Source organism: Choristoneura fumiferana, chromosome 28 (genome assembly GCF_025370935.1).
Source record: "Choristoneura fumiferana chromosome 28, NRCan_CFum_1, whole genome shotgun sequence".
NCBI classification, from domain to species: Eukaryota; Metazoa; Arthropoda; class Insecta; order Lepidoptera; family Tortricidae; genus Choristoneura; species Choristoneura fumiferana.
Window position 1 is genome coordinate 1,007,781 of NC_133499.1, and position 11,136 is coordinate 1,018,916.

The window sequence follows — 11,136 nt, forward strand, 5'->3', positions numbered from 1 at the left end:
CCACGGACAGACAGACGGTTGGACAGTGCACGATTAAAAGAGTTCCTTTTCGTTCAACAGATGACAGTTACAGATGGAAGCAAGTTTTTTACAAATTATCCAAGATACGAACTGTCTGCACACCAAATTCCATACCCATCAGTTCAGTAGCAAAAATAACAAACTTAAAATATGAGCGAGGCATTCTTTCTAAAAAAATCTTTTTTTTTTGTTCTACTGACCGAGCGAGATTTTTGAAATATTTGACCGATTGTATCTGGTTCGAAGGACCGGTCCCTGCTATGGGTATATGGAGCTTGTAGTAGGCTTTATATTAGTGATATATGATTAGTTACTATAGCAGGTATGTCTCACTGCAGGGCACAGGCCTCCGCTCAGAAAGAGAGGGCTTGGGATGTACTTCCCACGCGAGCTGAGGGCGAGTGGGAACTTCACACACACCATTGAATTTCACAAGTTTGTGCAGTTCCTCACGATGTTTTCCTTCACAGTTAAAGCTTGTGGTAAATTTCAAATGTAATTTCGCACATGAAATTCGAAAAACTCAGATGCGAGTCTGGTTTTGAACCCACGATCGTCTGCTTGAGAGGCCATAGGTCAAACTATTATATAAACCACGACTTGTCGTTATCCCGTGGACATTATGCACCGGGATAAAATTCTGTCAATCTGGCCAACCCACATCCCTTTACCTTTCTAGCGTAAATTAAAAAAAAAGTTCCGAATTCCTATTAGTCCTAGACGTAGAGCAACAGTTTTTCTTCGGAGTCCTCATGACCTCTTTCGAAAACCAGCCAGCGTTTAAAATAGAACGTATTTCAAAATTGGAATGCCGTGCAAAAACCAACTCCGGACTAATGACGATGGAATCTCTTTGTATACGACTAAGTATTTATTCTGCGAATCGAACACTTAGACGGCTCAGGTTTCCGAACGGGCTTTTTTATTTTTAATTGTTGGCTGGTTAGGGGTCCGTGCAAAGCTCATATTAAAGGTTTTCAAGTACGAATAAAAATATACATATACATTAATGTAATTATGTAATGTATCAGTGTTAATATCGGGCTAATATGGAATATATATCACAGAATATGCAGTTAGATTATCTTATTCCAGAAATTCAATTACCAACATTGTGAAATTAATAATTAACATTGTTTTATTGTTTTGCTTTTTAAGTTTAACTTTCGTATTCTCTCTTTTTTTGTCATAGAGTCACGTTTTGTTTGTGAAAAATAAAGTTTCGTCGATCTATTTATTCCTCTATCTATCTATTTTATTAAATATAAACGTTACAATTAATTATTATATAGGTTCTTAATCATCCATTTAATCAATATAGATAAGTTACAAACTATGTGAAACTAAATCTCAAAACTTCATAATTTAATATACATAATTAAAAGTTTTTAGCATAAAAAAATCCTTGCTTCCGCGGAACCTTAGCAGTATTCGTCCAATTCGCAGTTGACATTAAAAATTCTAATTTCTCCGTTCTATTCCAGACGGTATTACGGGAATCGTGTCGTGCTTGTTTAACAAGCCTAAACTGTATGTTGCCATCTTCTTCGTAATCCCCTTCGTAAAGGCTTGACCCCTTTGTGCTTTATGTCACCCTGGTACTTCATAATTTTAATTGTTAGTGAAAACTGCGTCACAAGTGTCCCGATTAATAATATTAATCGGGACACTTATGACGCAGTTTTGATTGATCTATATTATCTAAATCATATTATGATTTAGCTAATCATTATAATAATGACTATTTTTCTCCAATATGCTCGGAAAAACATAGTACACACCTTACAGACGCTATGTTTCGTCCGCAAACTCTACTCATACACGAATTGCTTTTTCCCGGCCTCGGCAGTAATGATTAATAATCATTTGCCATAACTCTTTTTTCTCAAAGCCACAAAATTTTCAGGAATTTTTAAATGGACTACAGTACTTACTCTATACGTTAGGTTAGGTTTACTTTAAAATCAGGGTTTTTTTTTCTTCAAAATACTTAAGAATTTTTTATTGAATCAGGCGTTACTTTACGGAGGTCCATATCAATGAACTAATAGTACATTACTGTAGAGGCCGGGCTGGGCCCGGGGCCGGGAAGTAGACCGGCCAAGCAGAGTGAAAAATAGTTATGGCAATGATCATTATGGCATTATTACATTATGACTTTTAAATATGTATGAATTTGAATATAGACTCTAGTCTTATATTCTTGCCACTTGATTAAATTTAAAGTCTCACTCACAATCGTCAGACGAAAGCGTCCTTCAGCGAACATTCCCCATTTTAGCAACCATTATGAGTGCGAAATTAATTTGTTTCATACTCAAATGCCACGGTGGTTAAACATATGTAAACGAGATCGTCTTAACGACTCTAAATGAAGCCATTATAAATTAACAGCGTTTAATGCGGATTAAATTAATTCAGATTAACATTTAGTACCCATTTTATGGTTCGAATGAAACTGTTTTAGCGCTTTTTACGAATTAAATTTAACTTTAAGATATTATGTTACGCTTACGTCATGTCCGGCCTGAGGGGCTACTATGGAATTCGAAAAGTTTGTATCGTACCGTCCCTCTCACTCTCTTATTAAATAATATCAGCAGCAGCGGGACGGTAAGATACGAAGTTCGAATTTTGCACTTTCGTAGTATAAATAAATAAATAATAAATATCATGGTTCTCTATCGTTTGCCCGAATGTATCGTTTTCTACAATTTTCATTAGCCATAAAGTAATTTATTTCTGAAATAGTCATTTCTTCAGAGTTGATATTAAACTAACCTAACCTAACCTACTGCATTCTTAAAGATGACATTTAAAAAATCCTGAAAACAGCACGGTTCTATATATTTTATGGCAAACGTTGGTATGGCAAGTGAAATTCGGGCAAGTAAACGAAATATCATGGGACACTTGACAAACCCAAACTAAGCAAAGCTTGTATGTACTATGGATACTAAGCAACGGATAAATACACTTATACAAGGTGGGCCCTGTAACAGGAGCAAAAGTTAAACCACAGCTTCCACTCTTCATCTTGATCTAATTTAGTTCTACAACTTTTGATAATAACTTGTATTATGATTTTTATTATAGTTAATTAGTAGGTAGTTTAATTGGACAAGTAATGTATTGCGAAATCCGTCATTTTGTTACGTGACAGGCGATGTCATTTAGGCTATTGGATGCCGTACATTGAAAATACCATTAAATTTGTTTGGAATAAACTTAATGATAAAAAAGAATTTTGAAAATCGGTCCACAATTGACTGAGTAATCGGCGAACATACATAAAAAAAATACAAACATTGGAACATAGAACCTCTTCCTTTTTTGAAGTCGGTTAATTACTTAATTTTTGAAAGTTGCAGAACTAACGTAGTTCCATTTGAGTAGCAGAACCTGGGTTTTAATTTTTTGCTCCTGTTACAGGGTCCACCCGGTATAGATAAATACATACTTAAATGCATATTAAACATCCAAAACCCGAGAACAAACATTACTATTATTCATACAAATACCTGCCCCGGCCGGGAATCGAACCCGGGACCTCATGGGGCCTCAGTATAGTGCCTGTAGGTCTCCTAGTAGTTTGACATTGCCTCTCAAGCTGAGGCGTGGGTTCGCCCGCCGATTTTTTATTTGAAAGCAGGTTTTCCAGTTAAAATCAGTTCAGCCGCTTTTGCGATATTGAACTTTGAAGAGACAAAGTCGGGGGTCTTCCAACTTTTTGATGGTTAGGTTCTAATCTACACTTAGTTGAGTTATTGAACTCCTTGTCAATTTATACGAAGTTGTAAAAATAGTGCGTAGTCCAATGAAGATACTTTAGACACTAAATCAATGTTTTTTTATGTAAATAAATCTTTTTTTAATGGAACCGGTTGGCTTGTCTATTCACTTCAATATAGAGATGAGACAGACAGGTACCTTGTAAATTCGTTACAAATTGCCAAGTAAAAAAATCGGTTAAGTTAGTCGGACTCGCGCACCGAGAGTTCCGTACAATTTTATCTATATATAAAATTCTCGGGTCAAAGATGTTGTGACCCAAACTCCTTCGAAACGGCTTGACCGATTTTTATGAAATTATTTGTGTATATTCGGTAGGTCTGCAGGGCTACTACGAAACTCGAAACTCGAAGTTTGTGTCGTGCGGTCCCTCTGACACTTATACTATTTAATACGAGAGCAAGAGGGACGGTACGATACGAACTTCGAGTTTCGTAGTAGCCCTGCTGAGAATAGGATGTAAACTATTTTTCATACTTCTACACAGACGGAGTCGCGGGCAACAGCTAGTAGGTCTATGAACGGATTGTTGACTGTTGTGTCTCGGCGTGGAGAGGAAGACAGCCGGTGAAATTACTGGCACGTGAGGTATCCCATCTTAGGCCTCTAGGTTAACAACGCATCTGTAGTACCCCTGGCGTTGCAGATGTTTATGGGCGGTAGTGATCTCTTACCATCAGGAGACCCACTTGCTCGTTTGCCATACAGTCGAATAAAAAAAAAGTTGTGCTGGGAGAGCTACCGTATCACCAAATTAACAACATTTCATTTTTTTACCCCCGACGTCAAGAGTGGTGTTATAAGTTTGACCGCTACGTGTGTCTGTGTGCGTGTCTGTCTGTGTGTATGTCTGCTATTTACTGTTAAGATTATTAAGCTTCTATGAAGGCATTTATTCTACTTATTTTTTTTCCATAACCCTCTCATAGCCATTACAAAGCACATAACCAAAGAACCAATCAGAAGTCACGACCGCGGCCAGCAGGCAAAGGTACGTAACGCCGAATAAACGGAATCGTGCATTTTTTTCCTTTCGTGTCAAAAACGCTTTGTGCGTCTTGACCCGTGACTCCGTGTCACGAACCGAAATGACACGATTTTATTAAGATAGTTTTTGTGACGTTCGGTTTAAAAAAAACTTTTTTTTCACTTCAATCCCAGCCTATATAAGGCCCACTGCTGGGCACAGGCCTCCTCTCAGAACAAGTTGGGCCATAAATTCCCACGCGGGCCCAGTGCGGATTGGGAATTTCCCACGCACCATTGAATTGCTTCGCAGGTTTGTCCAGGTTTCCTCACGATCTTTTCCTTCACCGCAAAGCTCGTTGTAAATTTTAAATGTAACTCCGCACATGAATTTCGAAAAACGCAGAGGTGCGAGCCGGGGCTTGAACCCACGACCCTCTGCTTGAGAGGCGATGGCGATTTCACCTCACACGCTTTTATTAAAAAAAATCTATATAACTCTTTGCAATATGAGTTGCATAGTAAGTATTTATTGTTTGAAATATAATAAATAATGAGAATTTGTATTTATTTTTTGGGTTCTCCAGGCACCTCAAAGTTCAATATCTCAAAAATGACTGAACCGATTTTGATGAAACATGACTAAGAACAATCGCTAGAAAACCAGATTAGAAATAAAAATAACCGCATTCAAATCGGTCCACTCGTTTAAGAGCTACGGTGCCACAGACAGACCCTTACAGCCTCCTGAGTCCTGACATTTTTAAACAAACTTAGTGCTTAAAACCTTCTTAGAATTCTTTATTCAATTAATAATCTGTGCTTTATAAAGTACAATCACCAGCACCAATATCTGACACAACAAGCGTGCATAAATATCTGATACGACTCTATTTCTAGGGCCGGACGTGTCAGATATCTTTGCTCGCTCCGCTGTGGCAGATAATTAATGGTGGTGACTGTACATTCGGCCGTAAACGATTTTAAAACTAATTGGACTATGCAAAATAAAATTAATTAATCCTTAATATAATTGAATAGACTCATATTCGTAATCATTAATTGTGTTTCGCGAAATTATATCGTGTTTTTTTAAATATTTTTGCACATTTGTCATTTTGAGGTTATTTCCACGCCCTAAAAATCCTCCATTCACAAACACCGTGTTGGCTGCTTAGGGGTTTCCAACGTAAATTAAAAAAAATACTTTAATCCCTAGAGAATAAAAAAGGAGCTTTAGTCCCGATATGCAGAGACTACAGTAACATTTTATGAGCATGCATGAAAAGTGAAAAAAACATTCTTTCTCCCACTCAGAGACATCCATTACCCAACTTAGTAAAGTGCCATCAAATGTGACACTGAGTGCGAACTAACGTGTCAACGTGCCCATTACGGTTTCAATCGTAAACACCAAGTAACGACCTAGAACATGTTTATCGTGTCCCTCGGGAACTTTGCGTTTTACGGGATAAGTTCATGAACCTAGGCACGCGGCAGCTAGCCCAGCCAAGTTCAAAACCTGCTTGCAAATAAAAAAACAGCAATCAAATCCTGGTCCACCCGTTTAAGAGCTACGGTGCAACAGACAGACACACGTATGCACATAGCGGTCAAACTTCTAACACCCCTCTTATTGCGTCAGGGGTTTAAAAAGAAGCTGGCCCTTAAGCTGGCTTTAGCATGGACATTTATGTTTGCGGAAGCAATATGTGATGGGTTTCATGCAATGAGGGCTATCGTTTTTTGTCTCACTAGATGGCGCACTGTTGCGTGAGGTTTTTAAGTATGGCTTTCAAAGTCTGTTATTACGGGCGTGAAAACAAAGTTTAGATTAAAATCATATTTAATACACCTTAAAACCGTACCATAAAAATATCGAGCATGCCACAGTGTTGCATAGTCCCCGTTTTGTTCGGGAGGGACAAAGGTTTCCGAAAGACAAAACTGTCTCAAAACACAGACATTCATTGCCCCAGAACGCATATTTGCCATAATTAATTTCAGATATTGCAAAATATTCACAAAATTATTCTAATTATAAATAAACCCGCGTAGCTCACCCAAAACTATGAGATTTGACATTTCGGAGACCTCTCGCTACACTAGCGCCTCTAGCGGCGAATTCATACGCGATAGCCCTCATTGTGAGGAACGATGCGCTTCAGTCCTTTTCGGATTACAAAGGAGTGGAAACAGTATCGGGTGTTCGCTGGGAGGTGGGATTGCTCCATGTTGGAACGTTGGATGCAGCGTCACTCTAGTCGTGTAATTTGGTTAGATAACTTTTAGTTTTAACCCCCGACGCAAAAAGAGGGGTGTTATATGTTTGACCGCTATGTGTGTCTATCTGTGGCACCGTAACTCTTAAACGGGTGAACCGATTTGGATGCAGATTTTTTTATTTGAAAGCAGGTTATCTAGCGATGGTTCTTTGACATGTTTTATCAAAATCGGTTGAGCCGTTTTTGAGATATTGAACTTAGAAGAGACAAAGTCGGGGGTTTTCCAACTTTCTGTTGGTTAGGTTGTTCGGATAATATGGTTAAAGCCGCGGGCTTACAGTGGATGCAGGCCGCTTCCAACAGAATCAACTAGAGGTCTGGGGACGTCTATGTCCAACACTGGACGTCCAATGGCTGATACGATGACGACGATGAGTTACTCTTATTAAGTATTATTTTAAATGCAACTAAAATCGGCGATGTTTACTAAAATGCATTATGTATTATTTGCATCGGCCATACCTCTTTTGCTTTGTCCGCAAAATCATCATTTATCATTGAAATCATTCGTTATCGTCATCGCAGTCATCCATCATGTGCAGCCAGATGCTTTCTGCATCTCTCCCGTGCGTCAGACTTCAAATATGTAATGTAGTTTCTGAGATATGACAAGTTTCGTCAACGACCTTCAATTGACTTTGGGGGTTTTCATATAAAAGACATCAACGCGTGAAAATCTAAGTTTTCTTATTTTTACGGTTCGTATTTTCAGTTTCAGTAGAGCCCCTCTTCTAAGCAAAATATACGAAGTGTGGTGTCATTTAAAATGGTTATTGGCATGCTTAAATTAACATAAAAATTTAAATTTTCATACTTTTCTCTGCTATAAGAGCTGAGCAGTTTGCAAACTGCTCAGCTCTTGTTTCAGCTCCGTTTCTGAGATATGACAAGTTTCGTCAACGACCTTCAATTGACTTTAGGGGTTTTCATATAAAAGACATCAACGCGTGAAAATCTAAGTTTTCTTATTTTTACGGTTCGTATTTTCAGTTTCAGTAGAGCCCCTCTTCTAAGCAAAATGTACGAAGTGTGGTGTCATTTAAAATGGTTATTGGCATGCTTAAATTAACATAAAAATTTAAATTTTCAGACTTTTCTCTGCTATAAGAGCTGAGCAGTTTGCAAACTAATACTACTAATACTTACTTATTTGCTTACTATTTCTGGTGTACAATAGAGTGTCTTTGTATTGTATTGTAATATTATTAATGTAAAAGCTTTTAAGCGTGTGTGTGTATGTATATTTGTTACTCCTTCATGCTAAAACGGCTGGACGGATTTGGATGAAATTTGGTATGTAAATAGATGGACGTTTGAAATAACATATAGGCTACTTTTATCCCGATATTCCTAGGGGATCTGTATAATATCGGCGTCGGCGTCGGCGTATATGGCGTCAACTTTAAATACAACGTTAATGAAATCCACGATGTAACTTTTGGGTATTCCGATAGGACTTCAGTAAAATATTGGAATGTCATATCAACTGCCACTTCTAATGCGTTACACGTGCGAAGCCGCGGGCTAACTCTAGTTTTAAACAAAAGCTTGTAAAATTACAGTTGATTTTACACTTTGGGGACTTAAAATGACTAATTTAAATAATTTCACGCTTTGTAATTTAAAATAAAGCGAATGTGTAAAGAATTCAGAGTTGCATAATTTTTGCCAACGTCTTAAACATTAAAAAACATACATTTGAATTGAAAACCACTTCAATAAATATTCAATAAATAGCATTTCCTGTTTTGGTAACAGCGTTGTAGATATTCAAATATTTATTCGAAAGTGATTTTTCATACATACGACTAAGTGATCAATCAAATCAATCAGTTAAATACTTGTGATGTATACATATCATTTGATAATATTGTAAATCTGTTTAAAAAAATATACCTCGTAGAGTTTCTTGCCGGATTCTTCTCAACAGAGGTTTTTCCGAACCGGTGGTAGATTTTTTTTGGCATTCATAAGTGCTTGTTATAGCCTAAGTTGTAACTTTGTTTCTTTTGTATTTTTTAAACTATAAGCGGGAAATAAAGCCATACGAAATAATAATAATAATAAAACGGAGTATTTAAAGCTATTCTTAAGTTATTTGTAGAATGTGAATAGATAGAACACAATCAACATTCTATCTCAGTCTCGCAGTACTTTTGCTTTAACTGTTGCTGTGATTTTTTTTTAAATAAATGTTAAATAAATAATGTAAAGCTTTACTTGACTATTTAGTTTTAACGCAAATATTAGCTCAGACCTGCTGCTCTTTCCGTAGTATATATAGTGATACCATATTTTAGATTTTTCAACATGTTCATCTAAATAGGTATAGTAGATTATTTAGATCTTTTTATGAAAAATAAAACAGAAAATAAATTTCTTTATAGTTATGAAACGCGACCAGATTGTCGTCTAATAACCTAAACAATTCGAAAAAAAATGAAAAATCCATTCTCAATAACGGCCACGGACAGACACACGCACAGAGCGGTCAAACTTATACTCGGAACACCCCTCTTTTTCCGTCGGGGGTTAAAATCAAAAGATAACAATATCCCTATGATATTCAAAATATTCAGTCGAGGGCTGAATCGCGTGACAATGTGCAACCTTTTCGCAATAAATTTCACGATAATTCCTTTGACAGGAGCATGGAATGTCAATAGGCCATCAGGGTCCGAAAGCCACCCTGTCGCGGTTTCTATGTGTACTATCATCAACGTCATAATCATCATTTTTAACCCCCGACGCAAAAAAGGGTGTCTTAAGTTCGACCGCTATGTGTGTCTATCTGTGGCACCGTAGCTCTTAAACTGGTGGACAGATTTGAATGCGGTTTTTTTATTTGAAAGCAGGTTTTCTAGCGATGATTCTTAGAGATTTTTTTATCAAAATTACTTCAGCCGTTTTTAAGATATTGAACTGAAATGACAATGTTAGGGGTTTTCCAACTTTTTATATACCTACAGATTTGTGGTGTGAAACAAAGAATATTTGAATTGTATCATCCTGTCTTTATACGTCCCACTGCTGGGCACAGGCCTCTTCGGGCTTGGGCCGTAGTTCCCACGTGGGCCCAGTGCGGATTGGGCTAAATTCCCAAAACAGTGCGTGCCTGGATTCGAACCCACTATCCTCCGCTTGTTCTTATTATGTTACACATACTTCGTTAACATTATAATTCGTGGCTCAATAAACCGACCAAATTCCAAAAATATAATATTTTGACACATTTTTAAAACTCTTAAAAACTATAGGTTAAAAAAGGTACCAACCTTCGAAAAAAAATTCCTTTTCAAAAAACTTGACACACACTGGCACTCGACACAAGTACACTTCAGAATTATGACGAAAAATGTAAAATTTTTGACACACGACTGTTCAGTATGACACGGCGTGTGGGACTGAGTGTTCTACGAAAGAGACACTTCAATAAGAAATACGTTTGTCCTTGTCACACCCGCGCGTTCCCGTTGGCGCGAGCGGGATAGGCACAATGGCATGCATTGTACCGTGTCTCGTTGGACTTTTTTCCGATGATTTCTTTGAAAGATCCAGAGGATCTATATGATCTATAGATCTTTATGGCCTGTGAATTATGGATCCACGGTGGTTCATTGATGGTTCTATAAAATTATGGTGTTTGGTTATGCACCATTTATATTGTTTTTGGGTTGGCTTTTGTTTACTGTGGTTAGTTGATTTTATTGATTATTTTATAGATGTTCTGATCAATTTTATTACTGGACTAGTATTATTGCAAATTGGTTTTTGTAATAATTTTATTTAATAAAATGTACATGGTATACAATACAATACAATACAATTAATTACCCTTTATTGTACACCAGAAATATTAAGCAAAAAAAGAAAGTACTATAAAAAGAAACAAAGAAAAAATTACAAAGTAAGCAATAGGCGGCCTTATCGCTCTAGAGCGAACTCTTCCAGGCAACCTTTTTCAACAGATCAATTTTTAATTGACAATTATTACTATATTCAATCTTAAATTAATTCCCATGGGAATTTCCGAAACTTACACCATGGTTTTTGTATTTTTTATTTCAATTCC

The 11,136-nt window shown here is 37.0% G+C and overlaps 1 protein-coding gene across 1 annotated transcript in view; it reads right to left on the reverse strand.

Annotated features, from left to right (window-relative positions):
* Positions 1 to 10,455, reverse strand: part of fj (four-jointed box kinase) — a 32,743-nt gene extending 22,288 nt beyond the window's left edge. Inside the window, exon 1 of the mRNA XM_074109426.1 lies at positions 10,340 to 10,455. The gene's annotated coding sequence lies outside the window, so the exon portion shown is untranslated. The remainder of the gene's footprint in view (positions 1 to 10,339) is intronic.
* Between the last annotated feature and the right edge of the window lie 681 nt (positions 10,456 to 11,136).